The 14,631-nt window shown below is 49.4% G+C and overlaps 15 non-coding genes across 15 annotated transcripts; 10 read left to right on the top strand and 5 right to left on the bottom strand.

Annotated features, from left to right (window-relative positions):
• The first annotated feature begins 1,362 nt into the window (after positions 1–1,362).
• Trnap-ugg (transfer RNA proline (anticodon UGG)) lies at positions 1,363–1,434 on the top strand. Its single transcript has one exon. It is a non-coding gene; the product is annotated as a tRNA-Pro (tRNA).
• Positions 1,435–2,035: 601 nt separating this feature from the next.
• On the bottom strand, positions 2,036–2,108 carry Trnav-uac (transfer RNA valine (anticodon UAC)). The gene has a single exon. It is a non-coding gene; the product is annotated as a tRNA-Val (tRNA).
• Positions 2,109–2,343: 235 nt separating this feature from the next.
• On the top strand, positions 2,344–2,415 carry Trnap-cgg (transfer RNA proline (anticodon CGG)). The gene has a single exon. It is a non-coding gene; the product is annotated as a tRNA-Pro (tRNA).
• A 1,646-nt stretch (positions 2,416–4,061) lies between these two features.
• On the top strand, positions 4,062–4,133 carry Trnap-ugg (transfer RNA proline (anticodon UGG)). The gene has a single exon. It is a non-coding gene; the product is annotated as a tRNA-Pro (tRNA).
• Positions 4,134–4,734: 601 nt separating this feature from the next.
• On the bottom strand, positions 4,735–4,807 carry Trnav-uac (transfer RNA valine (anticodon UAC)). Its single transcript has one exon. It is a non-coding gene; the product is annotated as a tRNA-Val (tRNA).
• A 235-nt stretch (positions 4,808–5,042) lies between these two features.
• Trnap-cgg (transfer RNA proline (anticodon CGG)) lies at positions 5,043–5,114 on the top strand. The gene has a single exon. It is a non-coding gene; the product is annotated as a tRNA-Pro (tRNA).
• Positions 5,115–6,759: 1,645 nt separating this feature from the next.
• Trnap-ugg (transfer RNA proline (anticodon UGG)) lies at positions 6,760–6,831 on the top strand. Its single transcript has one exon. It is a non-coding gene; the product is annotated as a tRNA-Pro (tRNA).
• A 601-nt stretch (positions 6,832–7,432) lies between these two features.
• Trnav-uac (transfer RNA valine (anticodon UAC)) lies at positions 7,433–7,505 on the bottom strand. Its single transcript has one exon. It is a non-coding gene; the product is annotated as a tRNA-Val (tRNA).
• Positions 7,506–7,740: 235 nt separating this feature from the next.
• On the top strand, positions 7,741–7,812 carry Trnap-cgg (transfer RNA proline (anticodon CGG)). The gene has a single exon. It is a non-coding gene; the product is annotated as a tRNA-Pro (tRNA).
• A 1,656-nt stretch (positions 7,813–9,468) lies between these two features.
• On the top strand, positions 9,469–9,540 carry Trnap-ugg (transfer RNA proline (anticodon UGG)). Its single transcript has one exon. It is a non-coding gene; the product is annotated as a tRNA-Pro (tRNA).
• A 601-nt stretch (positions 9,541–10,141) lies between these two features.
• Positions 10,142–10,214, bottom strand: Trnav-uac (transfer RNA valine (anticodon UAC)). Its single transcript has one exon. It is a non-coding gene; the product is annotated as a tRNA-Val (tRNA).
• Positions 10,215–10,449: 235 nt separating this feature from the next.
• On the top strand, positions 10,450–10,521 carry Trnap-cgg (transfer RNA proline (anticodon CGG)). The gene has a single exon. It is a non-coding gene; the product is annotated as a tRNA-Pro (tRNA).
• A 1,644-nt stretch (positions 10,522–12,165) lies between these two features.
• Trnap-ugg (transfer RNA proline (anticodon UGG)) lies at positions 12,166–12,237 on the top strand. Its single transcript has one exon. It is a non-coding gene; the product is annotated as a tRNA-Pro (tRNA).
• Positions 12,238–12,838: 601 nt separating this feature from the next.
• Positions 12,839–12,911, bottom strand: Trnav-uac (transfer RNA valine (anticodon UAC)). The gene has a single exon. It is a non-coding gene; the product is annotated as a tRNA-Val (tRNA).
• A 235-nt stretch (positions 12,912–13,146) lies between these two features.
• On the top strand, positions 13,147–13,218 carry Trnap-cgg (transfer RNA proline (anticodon CGG)). Its single transcript has one exon. It is a non-coding gene; the product is annotated as a tRNA-Pro (tRNA).
• The last annotated feature ends 1,413 nt before the right edge of the window (positions 13,219–14,631 follow it).

The raw sequence follows: 14,631 nt of genomic DNA, 5'->3' as shown, positions 1-14,631 counted from the left end.
CTGCTGCTCTTTCCTTCCTTACGAGATACCGTCGATTCGCGCAGTCGTTATTGCAAAAGATGTCACCAAAGGCAATCGCTTCGTTAGCGGCACTTTGCCTGGGCTCGGCGGCAGCTCTACATGGAGGCACCAGCAGCCCAGCCAGGCCGCCGCCGGCACCGGTGTGCCACAGCGCAAGGAGCCGGCGGCCGCCCTGCAATGCCCCTGTCGTTGCATATTCCACCCGCCCCATATCCTCTCCATGTCTGACTCACTACCCCAAATGACACTGCAGTCGACGTGCTTATTACTATCGCTTTTGGAAGAACCAAGGCGCAGTATTCTAGTGTCGAACCGGTACTGCAAATTGGGATTAAGCAAAAATTTATTGTGTGGTCGAGCGACAGCCTCGGCTCGCTCTTCCTACATGATTGCTTCTTGTGCGGAATAATTCCTAGCTCGCCGATGGCTTCAGAGTTGGTCTTCTCGAAGTTTTGCTTTCGCACTGCATTCCGCAATCTTTTCGTTATGAGTTGTGTGCTTCGGTTTCCCGACTTTCTTGTGTTTAGTGTGTTTGGCTTCTTTTAACCCTCAGCCACCGCTTGCCGAAATTTCCACACTATCATCTGTCGATCTGCAGAGCTCGATGAAGGCATCGCGGCCGTTCCTGAGCTCGTGGAACGGTCGAATCTGTAGTTGTTTCCAGATCTCTCCCACACAACGGCCTCCCAGAAGCTTGGATTACAGAAGTACGCCACTACTCCCAGCCGGAGATTCACGATTGAAAGCAGAATGACATGAGCTACACGCAGCTCCGATTTTTTTTTTTTTTTTTGTGTCCTCCCTACTTTGAAAGACTTTGTAGTCGATTTACTTACTACTATCGCTGTTGGAAACCAGGTGATAACCGCACAGTATTTTAGAGACGATCAGGTAATGAAAATTTAGAATAAGTAAAACAGTATCAAAAGAAGTTGTGTGGTGGAGCAGCACATGCAATTCACGCTTCCTAGATAATCGTTACTGCATAGAATAATTCTTTTGTCTGCGGCGTCTTCAGTATCCGTCTTCTGGAAATTTTGCTTGCAGTATATTTTGCAATCTTTTCGTTATGAGTTGGTGCTTGGTTTCCCGATGTTCTTTTGTTTAGTGCATTCGCCTCCTCTTAACCCTGAGAAACCACATACCGAAACTGAGGCACTGCCGGCTGTTCATAAGCAGTGCTCGATGAAGTTATTTCGCTTTTTATTCGTTGCCCTTAATATTCTTCTCAACAGTGGTGAGTGCTGCCTGCAGAAAGCGTTTATCTTGCGAATTCGCGTGAAAGTTTGTGTTCCCTGTGAGGCCCACTACTTGGGATTAACTTGACTGCTCCAGCCAGGTGGCTCGTTGGTCTAGGGGTATGATTCCTGCTTTGGGTGCAGGAGGTCCCGTGTTCAAATCCCGGACGAGCCCTGCCATTTTGACCGTGCTGAAGCGTAGGTGGAACTCAGCCCCGGTTGCAGCTCCTCAATGAAGAGTAGATGCCTGTTATATCACGTGGATATAACAAGAATGCGGCACCAGTAAAGTACGTAGGTGGAATTCGGTAGAAAGGCAGACGGTAATTTTGCATGCAACGGAAAACAAGGTTGTCTTTGCGGGATATGTGCACCGTGAGTGGAGATTCAGCTTAATTGTGCGACAGTCTACCCTCATCTTACTAGCGACGGCAACAACCAAGGGGTGGCATGTAAGATTGAGCGTGGCTAAGAGTTTCTCATTATTAGTTAGCATCACACTTTGACAGAGCTGTGACAAGGCGAGTAGGGTGAGCTCAGGAAAGCCAGTAGCAAGCGCACTTGAAGTAGCCCTGAAGAACCGGATTATAAATTTTGCCAGCCATAATGGAGCTAGGGGCGTTCTCAGTTACCAAATACCGGTGCAATAAAAGAGCAACAGTATTTGACAGTAAAATGACGCCCTATCCGTCTAGCATACAACATTGCTTGTCTCTGCATACGCGGACGTGAGGTCATCTCGGAAATGAAATCCGAAATATAGATTAAAATTGTTGTGTTCCCGCCCGGGATCGAACCGGGGACCTTCTGCGTGTAAAGCAGACGTGATAACCGCTACACCACGGAAACGACGGTTCTTTTCATGTACCACCCGGAGACTCGTTATAGCAACAGTTTTTCTTCTGTGTTAGCAAGGGCATCGGCTACGAGCTCCCTGCGATTCGTGAAGTTCCTGCAGTAAAAGACGTCGATGAAAACAATCCAACCGCGACAGACAGGGAGAACGCTGGCTGAGCTGCAGCCCTACATGGTGAGACCATCAAAGGTGGCGTCATTCACATGCAGTGCGTTTTCGGAACGAATAGGCTCGTTGGTCTAGGGGTATGATTCCTGCTTCGGGTGCAGGAGGTCCCGGGTTCAAATCCCGGACGAGCCCTTGCGTTTTGTACAACGGTGTGGTAACAAATCGCATGGCGGCGGCTGTTTCGCGCATTTCCAGGCCTCCAAGTCAGCGCTAAAATCCGACAACCAGTTCTGAAACCGTTTCATGTTTCATTTGAGCCATGTGCACCCTGCTGATGGAACGTTTGAAGTTGATTTAAATGGTCACAGTAGAGATCGTAGCAAGTGTCTTGCTGAGTGCGACGAAAACGGGTTTCCGCCCGCAATCGAGCCGGGGACCTTCTGCGTGTTCGGCACGGCGCCTGGGCTCGGCGGCAGCTGCTGCTCTTTCCTTCCTTACGAGATACCGTCGATTCGCGCAGTCGTTATTGCAAAAGATGTCACCAAAGGCAATCGCTTCGTTAGCGGCACTTTGCCTGGGCTCGGCGGCAGCTCTACATGGAGGCACCAGCAGCCCAGCCAGGCCGCCGCCGGCACCGGTGTGCCACAGCGCAAGGAGCCGGCGGCCGCCCTGCAATGCCCCTGTCGTTGCATATTCCACCCGCCCCATATCCTCTCCATGTCTGACTCACTACCCCAAATGACACTGCAGTCGACGTGCTTATTACTATCGCTTTTGGAAGAACCAAGGCGCAGTATTCTAGTGTCGAACCGGTACTGCAAATTGGGATTAAGCAAAAATTTATTGTGTGGTCGAGCGACAGCCTCGGCTCGCTCTTCCTACATGATTGCTTCTTGTGCGGAATAATTCCTAGCTCGCCGATGGCTTCAGAGTTGGTCTTCTCGAAGTTTTGCTTTCGCACTGCATTCCGCAATCTTTTCGTTATGAGTTGTGTGCTTCGGTTTCCCGACTTTCTTGTGTTTAGTGTGTTTGGCTTCTTTTAACCCTCAGCCACCGCTTGCCGAAATTTCCACACTATCATCTGTCGATCTGCAGAGCTCGATGAAGGCATCGCGGCCGTTCCTGAGCTCGTGGAACGGTCGAATCTGTAGTTGTTTCCAGATCTCTCCCACACAACGGCCTCCCAGAAGCTTGGATTACAGAAGTACGCCACTACTCCCAGCCGGAGATTCACGATTGAAAGCAGAATGACATGAGCTACACGCAGCTCCGATTTTTTTTTTTTTTTTTGTGTCCTCCCTACTTTGAAAGACTTTGTAGTCGATTTACTTACTACTATCGCTGTTGGAAACCAGGTGATAACCGCACAGTATTTTAGAGACGATCAGGTAATGAAAATTTAGAATAAGTAAAACAGTATCAAAAGAAGTTGTGTGGTGGAGCAGCACATGCAATTCACGCTTCCTAGATAATCGTTACTGCATAGAATAATTCTTTTGTCTGCGGCGTCTTCAGTATCCGTCTTCTGGAAATTTTGCTTGCAGTATATTTTGCAATCTTTTCGTTATGAGTTGGTGCTTGGTTTCCCGATGTTCTTTTGTTTAGTGCATTCGCCTCCTCTTAACCCTGAGAAACCACATACCGAAACTGAGGCACTGCCGGCTGTTCATAAGCAGTGCTCGATGAAGTTATTTCGCTTTTTATTCGTTGCCCTTAATATTCTTCTCAACAGTGGTGAGTGCTGCCTGCAGAAAGCGTTTATCTTGCGAATTCGCGTGAAAGTTTGTGTTCCCTGTGAGGCCCACTACTTGGGATTAACTTGACTGCTCCAGCCAGGTGGCTCGTTGGTCTAGGGGTATGATTCCTGCTTTGGGTGCAGGAGGTCCCGTGTTCAAATCCCGGACGAGCCCTGCCATTTTGACCGTGCTGAAGCGTAGGTGGAACTCAGCCCCGGTTGCAGCTCCTCAATGAAGAGTAGATGCCTGTTATATCACGTGGATATAACAAGAATGCGGCACCAGTAAAGTACGTAGGTGGAATTCGGTAGAAAGGCAGACGGTAATTTTGCATGCAACGGAAAACAAGGTTGTCTTTGCGGGATATGTGCACCGTGAGTGGAGATTCAGCTTAATTGTGCGACAGTCTACCCTCATCTTACTAGCGACGGCAACAACCAAGGGGTGGCATGTAAGATTGAGCGTGGCTAAGAGTTTCTCATTATTAGTTAGCATCACACTTTGACAGAGCTGTGACAAGGCGAGTAGGGTGAGCTCAGGAAAGCCAGTAGCAAGCGCACTTGAAGTAGCCCTGAAGAACCGGATTATAAATTTTGCCAGCCATAATGGAGCTAGGGGCGTTCTCAGTTACCAAATACCGGTGCAATAAAAGAGCAACAGTATTTGACAGTAAAATGACGCCCTATCCGTCTAGCATACAACATTGCTTGTCTCTGCATACGCGGACGTGAGGTCATCTCGGAAATGAAATCCGAAATATAGATTAAAATTGTTGTGTTCCCGCCCGGGATCGAACCGGGGACCTTCTGCGTGTAAAGCAGACGTGATAACCGCTACACCACGGAAACGACGGTTCTTTTCATGTACCACCCGGAGACTCGTTATAGCAACAGTTTTTCTTCTGTGTTAGCAAGGGCATCGGCTACGAGCTCCCTGCGATTCGTGAAGTTCCTGCAGTAAAAGACGTCGATGAAAACAATCCAACCGCGACAGACAGGGAGAACGCTGGCTGAGCTGCAGCCCTACATGGTGAGACCATCAAAGGTGGCGTCATTCACATGCAGTGCGTTTTCGGAACGAATAGGCTCGTTGGTCTAGGGGTATGATTCCTGCTTCGGGTGCAGGAGGTCCCGGGTTCAAATCCCGGACGAGCCCTTGCGTTTTGTACAACGGTGTGGTAACAAATCGCATGGCGGCGGCTGTTTCGCGCATTTCCAGGCCTCCAAGTCAGCGCTAAAATCCGACAACCAGTTCTGAAACCGTTTCATGTTTCATTTGAGCCATGTGCACCCTGCTGATGGAACGTTTGAAGTTGATTTAAATGGTCACAGTAGAGATCGTAGCAAGTGTCTTGCTGAGTGCGACGAAAACGGGTTTCCGCCCGCAATCGAGCCGGGGACCTTCTGCGTGTTCGGCACGGTGCCTGGGCTCGGCGGCAGCTGCTGCTCTTTCCTTCCTTACGAGATACCGTCGATTCGCGCAGTCGTTATTGCAAAAGATGTCACCAAAGGCAATCGCTTCGTTAGCGGCACTTTGCCTGGGCTCGGCGGCAGCTCTACATGGAGGCACCAGCAGCCCAGCCAGGCCGCCGCCGGCACCGGTGCGCCACAGCGCAAGGAGCCGGCGGCCGCCCTGCAATGCCCCTGTCGTTGCATATTCCACCCGCCCCATATCCTCTCCATGTCTGACTCACTACCCCAAATGACACTGCAGTCGACGTGCTTATTACTATCGCTTTTGGAAGAACCAAGGCGCAGTATTCTAGTGTCGAACCGGTACTGCAAATTGGGATTAAGCAAAAATTTATTGTGTGGTCGAGCGACAGCCTCGGCTCGCTCTTCCTACATGATCGCTTCTTGTGCGGAATAATTCCTAGCTCGCCGATGGCTTCAGAGTTGGTCTTCTCGAAGTTTTGCTTTCGCACTGCATTCCGCAATCTTTTCGTTATGAGTTGTGTGCTTCGGTTTCCCGACTTTATTGTGTTTAGTGTGTTTCTCTTCTCTTAACCCTTAGCCACCACTTGCCGAAATTTCCACACTATCATCTGTCGATCTGCAGAGCTCGATGAAGGCATCGCGGCCGTTCCTGAGCTCGTGGAACGGTCGAATCTGTAGTTGTTTCCAGATCTCTCCCACACAACGGCCTCCCAGAAGCTTGGATTACAGAAGTACGCCACTACTCACAGCCGGAGATTCACGATTGAAAGCAGAATGACATGAGCTACACGCAGCTCCGATTTTTTTTTTTTTTTTGTGTCTGACCTACTTTGAAAGACTTTGTAGTCGATTTACTTACTACTATCGCTGTTGGAAACCAGGTGATAACCGCACAGTATTTTAGAGACGATCAGGTAATGAAAATTTAGAATAAGTAAAACAGTATCAAAAGAAGTTGTGTGGTGGAGCAGCACATGCAATTCACGCTTCCTAGATAATCGTTACTGCATAGAATAATTCTTTTGTCTGCGGCGTCTTCAGTATCCGTCTTCTGGAAATTTTGCTTGCAGTATATTTTGCAATCTTTTCGTTATGAGTTGGTGCTTGGTTTCCCGATGTTCTTTTGTTTAGTGCATTCGCCTCCTCTTAACCCTGAGAAACCACATACCGAAACTGAGGCACTGCCGGCTGTTCATAAGCAGTGCTCGATGAAGTTATTTCGCTTTTTATTCGTTGCCCTTAATATTCTTCTCAACAGTGGTGAGTGCTGCCTGCAGAAAGCGTTTATCTTGCGAATTCGCGTGAGAGTTTGTGTTCCCTGTGAGGCCCACTACTTGGGATTAACTTGACTGCTCCAGCCAGGTGGCTCGTTGGTCTAGGGGTATGATTCCTGCTTTGGGTGCAGGAGGTCCCGTGTTCAAATCCCGGACGAGCCCTGCCATTTTGACCGTGCTGAAGCGTAGGTGGAACTCAGCCCCGGTTGCAGCTCCTCAATGAAGAGTAGATGCCTGTTATATCACGTGGATATAACAAGAATGCGGCACCAGTAAAGTACGTAGGTGGAATTCGGTAGAAAGGCAGACGGTAATTTTGCATGCAACGGAAAACAAGGTTGTCTTTGCGGGATATGTGCACCGTGAGTGGAGATTCAGCTTAATTGTGCGACAGTCTACCCTCATCTTACTAGCGACGGCAACAACCAAGGGGTGGCATGTAAGATTGAGCGTGGCTAAGAGTTTCTCATTATTAGTTAGCATCACACTTTGACAGAGCTGTGACAAGGCGAGTAGGGTGAGCTCAGGAAAGCCAGTAGCAAGCGCACTTGAAGTAGCCCTGAAGAACCGGATTATAAATTTTGCCAGCCATAATGGAGCTAGGGGCGTTCTCAGTTACCAAATACCGGTGCAATAAAAGAGCAACAGTATTTGACAGTAAAATGACGCCCTATCCGTCTAGCATACAACATTGCTTGTCTCTGCATACGCGGACGTGAGGTCATCTCGGAAATGAAATCCGAAATATAGATTAAAATTGTTGTGTTCCCGCCCGGGATCGAACCGGGGACCTTCTGCGTGTAAAGCAGACGTGATAACCGCTACACCACGGAAACGACGGTTCTTTTCATGTACCACCCGGAGACTCGTTATAGCAACAGTTTTTCTTCTGTGTTAGCAAGGGCATCGGCTACGAGCTCCCTGCGATTCGTGACGTTCCTGCAGTAAAAGACGTCGATGAAAACAATCCAACCGCGACAGACAGGGAGAACGCTGGCTGAGCTGCAGCCCTACATGGTGAGACCATCAAAGGTGGCGTCATTCACATGCAGTGCGTTTTCGGAACGAATAGGCTCGTTGGTCTAGGGGTATGATTCCTGCTTCGGGTGCAGGAGGTCCCGGGTTCAAATCCCGGACGAGCCCTTGCGTTTTGTACAACGGTGTGGTAACAAATCGCATGGCGGCGGCTGTTTCGCGCATTTCCAGGCCTCCAAGTCAGCGCTAAAATCCGACAACCAGTTCTGAAACCGTTTCATGTTTCATTTGAGCCATGTGCACCCTGCTGATGGAACGTTTGAAGTTGATTTAAATGGTCACAGTAGAGATCGTAGCAAGTGTCTTGCTGAGTGCGACGAAAACGGGTTTCCGCCCGCAATCGAGCCGGGGACCTTCTGCGTGTTCGGCACGGTGCCTGGGCTCGGCGGCAGCTGCTGCTCTTTCCTTCCTTACGAGATACCGTCGATTCGCGCAGTCGTTATTGCAAAAGATGTCACCAAAGGCAATCGCTTCGTTAGCGGCACTTTGCCTGGGCTCGGCGGCAGCTCTACATGGAGGCACCAGCAGCCCAGCCAGGCCGCCGCCGGCACCGGTGCGCCACAGCGCAAGGAGCAGGCGGCCGCCCTGCAATGCCCCTGTCGTTGCATATTCCACCCGCCCCATATCCTCTCCATGTCTGACTCACTACCCCAAATGACACTGCAGTCGACGTGCTTATTACTATCGCTTTTGGAAGAACCAAGGCGCAGTATTCTAGTGTCGAACCGGTACTGCAAATTGGGATTAAGCAAAAATTTATTGTGTGGTCGAGCGACAGCCTCGGCTCGCTCTTCCTACATGATCGCTTCTTGTGCGGAATAATTCCTAGCTCGCCGATGGCTTCAGAGTTGGTCTTCTCGAAGTTTTGCTTTCGCACTGCATTCCGCAATCTTTTCGTTATGAGTTGTGTGCTTCGGTTTCCCGACTTTATTGTGTTTAGTGTGTTTCTCTTCTCTTAACCCTTAGCCACCACTTGCCGAAATTTCCACACTATCATCTGTCGATCTGCAGAGCTCGATGAAGGCATCGCGGCCGTTCCTGAGCTCGTGGAACGGTCGAATCTGTAGTTGTTTCCAGATCTCTCCCACACAACGGCCTCCCAGAAGCTTGGATTACAGAAGTACGCCACTACTCCCAGCCGGAGATTCACGATTGAAAGCAGAATGACATGAGCTACACGCAGCTCCGATTTTTTTTTTTTTTTTTTTTTTTTGTTGTGTCTGACCTACTTTGAAAGACTTTGTAGTCGACTTACTTACTACTATCGCTGTTGGAAACCAGGTGATAACCGCACAGTATTTTAGAGACGATCAGGTAATGAAAATTTAGAATAAGTAAAACAGTATCAAAAGAAGTTGTGTGGTGGAGCAGCACATGCAATTCACGCTTCCTAGATAATCGTTACTGCATAGAATAATTCTTTTGTCTGCGGCGTCTTCAGTATCCGTCTTCTGGAAATTTTGCTTGCAGTATATTTTGCAATCTTTTCGTTATGAGTTGGTGCTTGGTTTCCCGATGTTCTTTTGTTTAGTGCATTCGCCTCCTCTTAACCCTGAGAAACCACATACCGAAACTGAGGCACTGCCGGCTGTTCATAAGCAGTGCTCGATGAAGTTATTTCGCTTTTTATTCGTTGCCCTTAATATTCTTCTCAACAGTGGTGAGTGCTGCCTGCAGAAAGCGTTTATCTTGCGAATTCGCGTGAAAGTTTGTGTTCCCTGTGAGGCCCACTACTTGGGATTAACTTGACTGCTCCAGCCAGGTGGCTCGTTGGTCTAGGGGTATGATTCCTGCTTTGGGTGCAGGAGGTCCCGGGTTCAAATCCCGGACGAGCCCTGCCATTTTGACCGTGCTGAAGCGTAGGTGGAACTCAGCCCCGGTTGCAGCTCCTCAATGAAGAGTAGATGCCTGTTATATCACGTGGATATAACAAGAATGCGGCACCAGTAAAGTACGTAGGTGGAATTCGGTAGAAAGGCAGACGGTAATTTTGCATGCAACGGAAAACAAGGTTGTCTTTGCGGCATATGTGCACCGTGAGTGGAGATTCAGCTTAATTGTGCGACAGTCTACCCTCATCTTACTAGCGACGGCAACAACCAAGGGGTGGCATGTAAGATTGAGCGTGGCTAAGAGTTTCTCATTATTAGTTAGCATCACACTTTGACAGAGCTGTGACAAGGCGAGTAGGGTGAGCTCAGGAAAGCCAGTAGCAAGCGCACTTGAAGTAGCCCTGAAGAACGGGATTATAAATTTTGCCAGCCATAATGGAGCTAGGGGCGTTCTCAGTTACCAAATACCGGTGCAATAAGAGAGCAACAGTATTTGACAGTAAAATGACGCCCTATCCGTCTAGCATACAACATTGCTTGTCTCTGCATACGCGGACGTGAGGTCATCTCGGAAATGAAATCCGAAATATAGATTAAAATTGTTGTGTTCCGGCCCGGGATCGAACCGGGGACCTTCTGCGTGTAAAGCAGACGTGATAACCGCTACACCACGGAAACGACGGTTCTTTTCATGTACCACCCGGAGACTCGTAATAGCAATAGTTTTTCTTCTGTGTTAGCAAGGGCATCGGCTACGAGCTCCCTGCGATTCGTGAAGTTCCTGCAGTAAAAGACGTCGATGAAAACAATCCAACCGCGACAGACAGGGAGAACGCTGGCTGAGCTGCAGCCCTACATGGTGAGACCATCAAAGGTGGCGTCATTCACATGCAGTGCGTTTTCGGAACGAATAGGCTCGTTGGTCTAGGGGTATGATTCCTGCTTCGGGTGCAGGAGGTCCCGGGTTCAAATCCCGGACGAGCCCTTGCGTTTTGTACAACGGTGTGGTAACAAATCGCATGGCGGCGGCTGTTTCGCGCATTTCCAGGCCTCCAAGTCAGCGCTAAAATCCGACAACCAGTTCTGAAACCGTTTCATGTTTCATTTGAGCCATGTGCACCCTGCTGATGGAACGTTTGAAGTTGATTTAAATGGTCACAGTAGAGATCGTAGCAAGTGTCTTGCTGAGTGCGACGAAAACGGGTTTCCGCCCGCAATCGAGCCGGGGACCTTCTGCGTGTTCGGCACGGCGCCTGGGCTCGGCGGCAGCTGCTGCTCTTTCCTTCCTTACGAGATACCGTCGATTCGCGCAGTCGTTATTGCAAAAGATGTCACCAAAGGCAATCGCTTCGTTAGCGGCACTTTGCCTGGGCTCGGCGGCAGCTCTACATGGAGGCACCAGCAGCCCAGCCAGGCCGCCGCCGGCACCGGTGCGCCACAGCGCAAGGAGCCGGCGGCCGCCCTGCAATGCCCCTGTCGTTGCATATTCCACCCGCCCCATATCCTCTCCATGTCTGACTCACTACCCCAAATGACACTGCAGTCGACGTGCTTATTACTATCGCTTTTGGAAGAACCAAGGCGCAGTATTCTAGTGTCGAACCGGTACTGCAAATTGGGATTAAGCAAAAATTTATTGTGTGGTCGAGCGACAGCCTCGGCTCGCTCTTCCTACATGATCGCTTCTTGTGCGGAATAATTCCTAGCTCGCCGATGGCTTCAGAGTTGGTCTTCTCGAAGTTTTGCTTTCGCACTGCATTCCGCAATCTTTTCGTTATGAGTTGTGTGCTTCGGTTTCCCGACTTTCTTGTGTTTAGTGTGTTTGGCTTCTTTTAACCCTTAGCCACCGCTTGCCGAAATTTCCACACTATCATCTGTCGATCTGCAGAGCTCGATGAAGGCATCGCGGCCGTTCCTGAGCTCGTGGAACGGTCGAATCTGTAGTTGTTTCCAGATCTCTCCCACACAACGGCCTCCCAGAAGCTTGGATTACAGAAGTACGCCACTACTCCCAGCCGGAGATTCACGATTGAAAGCAGAATGACATGAGCTACACGCAGCTCCGATTTTTTTTTTTTTTTGTGTCTGACCTACTTTGAAAGACTTTGTAGTCGATTTACTTACTACTATCGCTGTTGGAAACCAGGTGATAACCGCACAGTATTTTAGAGACGATCAGGTAATGAAAATTTAGAATAAGTAAAACAGTATCAAAAGAAGTTGTGTGGTGGAGCAGCACATGCAATTCACGCTTCCTAGATAATCGTTACTGCATAGAATAATTCTTTTGTCTGCGGCGTCTTCAGTATCCGTCTTCTGGAAATTTTGCTTGCAGTATATTTTGCAATCTTTTCGTTATGAGTTGGTGCTTGGTTTCCCGATGTTCTTTTGTTTAGTGCATTCGCCTCCTCTTAACCCTGAGAAACCACATACCGAAACTGAGGCACTGCCGGCTGTTCATAAGCAGTGCTCGATGAAGTTATTTCGCTTTTTATTCGTTGCCCTTAATATTCTTCTCAACAGTGGTGAGTGCTGCCTGCAGAAAGCGTTTATCTTGCGAATTCGCGTGAAAGTTTGTGTTCCCTGTGAGGCCCACTACTTGGGATTAACTTGACTGCTCCAGCCAGGTGGCTCGTTGGTCTAGGGGTATGATTCCTGCTTTGGGTGCAGGAGGTCCCGGGTTCAAATCCCGGACGAGCCCTGCCATTTTGACCGTGCTGAAGCGTAGGTGGAACTCAGCCCCGGTTGCAGCTCCTCAATGAAGAGTAGATACCTGTTATATCACGTGGATATAACAAGAATGCGGCACCAGTAAAGTACGTAGGTGGAATTCGGTAGAAAGGCAGACGGTAATTTTGCATGCAACGGAAAACAAGGTTGTCTTTGCGGGATATGTGCACCGTGAGTGGAGATTCAGCTTAATTGTGCGACAGTCTACCCTCATCTTACTAGCGACGGCAACAACCAAGGGGTGGCATGTAAGATTGAGCGTGGCTAAGAGTTTCTCATTATTAGTTAGCATCACACTTTGACAGAGCTGTGACAAGGCGAGTAGGGTGAGCTCAGGAAAGCCAGTAGCAAGCGCACTTGAAGTAGCCCTGAAGAACCGGATTATAAATTTTGCCAGCCATAATGGAGCTAGGGGCGTTCTCAGTTACCAAATACCGGTGCAATAAGAGAGCAACAGTATTTGACAGTAAAATGACGCCCTATCCGTCTAGCATACAACATTGCTTGTCTCTGCATACGCGGACGTGAGGTCATCTCGGAAATGAAATCCGAAATATAGATTAAAATTGTTGTGTTCCCGCCCGGGATCGAACCGGGGACCTTCTGCGTGTAAAGCAGACGTGATAACCGCTACACCACGGAAACGACGGTTCTTTTCATGTACCACCCGGAGACTCGTAATAGCAACAGTTTTTCTTCTGTGTTAGCAAGGGCATCGGCTACGAGCTCCCTGCGATTCGTGAAGTTCCTGCAGTAAAAGACGTCGATGAAAACAATCCAACCGCGACAGACAGGGAGAGCGCTGGCTGAGCTGCAGCCCTACATGGTGAGACCATCAAAGGTGGCGTCATTCACATGCAGTGCGTTTTCGGAACGAATAGGCTCGTTGGTCTAGGGGTATGATTCCTGCTTCGGGTGCAGGAGGTCCCGGGTTCAAATCCCGGACGAGCCCTTGCGTTTTGTACAACGGTGTGGTAACAAATCGCATGGCGGCGGCTGTTTCGCGCATTTCCAGGCCTCCAAGTCAGCGCTAAAATCCGACAACCAGTTCTGAAACCGTTTCATGTTTCATTTGAGCCATGTGCACCCTGCTGATGGAACGTTTGAAGTTGATTTAAATGGTCACAGTAGAGATCGTAGCAAGTGTCTTGCTGAGTGCGACGAAAACGGGTTTCCGCCCGCAATCGAGCCGGGGACCTTCTGCGTGTTCGGCACGGCGCCTGGGCTCGGCGGCAGCTGCTGCTCTTTCCTTCCTTACGAGATACCGTCGATTCGCGCAGTCGTTATTGCAAAAGATGTCACCAAAGGCAATCGCTTCGTTAGCGGCACTTTGCCTGGGCTCGGCGGCAGCCGCGCAGTCGTTATTGCAAAAGATGTCACCAAAGGCAATCGCTTCGTTAGCGGCACTTTGCCTGGGCTCGGCGGCAGCTCTACATGGAGGCACCAGCAGCCCAGCCAGGCCGCCGCCGGCACCGGTGCGCCACAGCGCAAGGAGCCGGCGGCCGCCCTGCAATGCCCCTGTCGTTGCATATTCCACCCGCCCCATATCCTCTCCATGTCTGACTCACTACCCCAAATGACACTGCAGTCGACGTGCTTATTACTATCGCTTTTGGAAGAACCAAGGCGCAGTATTCTAGTGTCGAACCGGTACTGCAAATTGGGATTAAGCAAAAATTTATTGTGTGGTCGAGCGACAGCCTCGGCTCGCTCTTCCTACATGATCGCTTCTTGTGCGGAATAATTCCTAGCTCGCCGATGGCTTCAGAGTCGGTCTTCTCGAAGTTTTGCTTTCGCACTGCATTCCGCAATCTTTTCGTTATGAGTTGTGTGCTTCGGTTTCCCGACTTTCTTGTGTTTAGTGTGTTTGGCTTCTTTTAACCCTTAGCCACCGCTTGCCGAAATTTCCACACTATCATCTGTCGATCTGCAGAGCTCGATGAAGGCATCGCGGCCGTTCCTGAGCTCGTGGAACGGTCGAATCTGTAGTTGTTTCCAGATCTCTCCCACACAACGGCCTCCCAGAAGCTTGGATTACAGAAGTACGCCACTACTCCCAGCCGGAGATTCACGATTGAAAGCAGAATGACATGAGCTACACGCAGCTCCGATTTTTTTTTTTTTTTTGTGTCTGACCTACTTTGAAAGACTTTGTAGTCGATTTACTTACTACTATCGCTGTTGGAAACCAGGTGATAACCGCACAGTATTTTAGAGACGATCAGGTAATGAAAATTTAGAATAAGTAAAACAGTATCAAAAGAAGTTGTGTGGTGGAGCAGCACATGCAATTCACGCTTCCTAGATAATCGTTACTGCATAGAATAATTCTTTTGTCTGCGGCGTCTTCAGTATCCGTCTTCTG

This window comes from Schistocerca serialis, chromosome 2 (genome assembly GCF_023864345.2).
Source record: "Schistocerca serialis cubense isolate TAMUIC-IGC-003099 chromosome 2, iqSchSeri2.2, whole genome shotgun sequence".
NCBI classification, from domain to species: domain Eukaryota; kingdom Metazoa; phylum Arthropoda; class Insecta; order Orthoptera; family Acrididae; genus Schistocerca; species Schistocerca serialis.
Note: the sequence above shows the minus strand (reverse complement) of the source record. Positions and strands in the feature narration are given on the sequence as shown.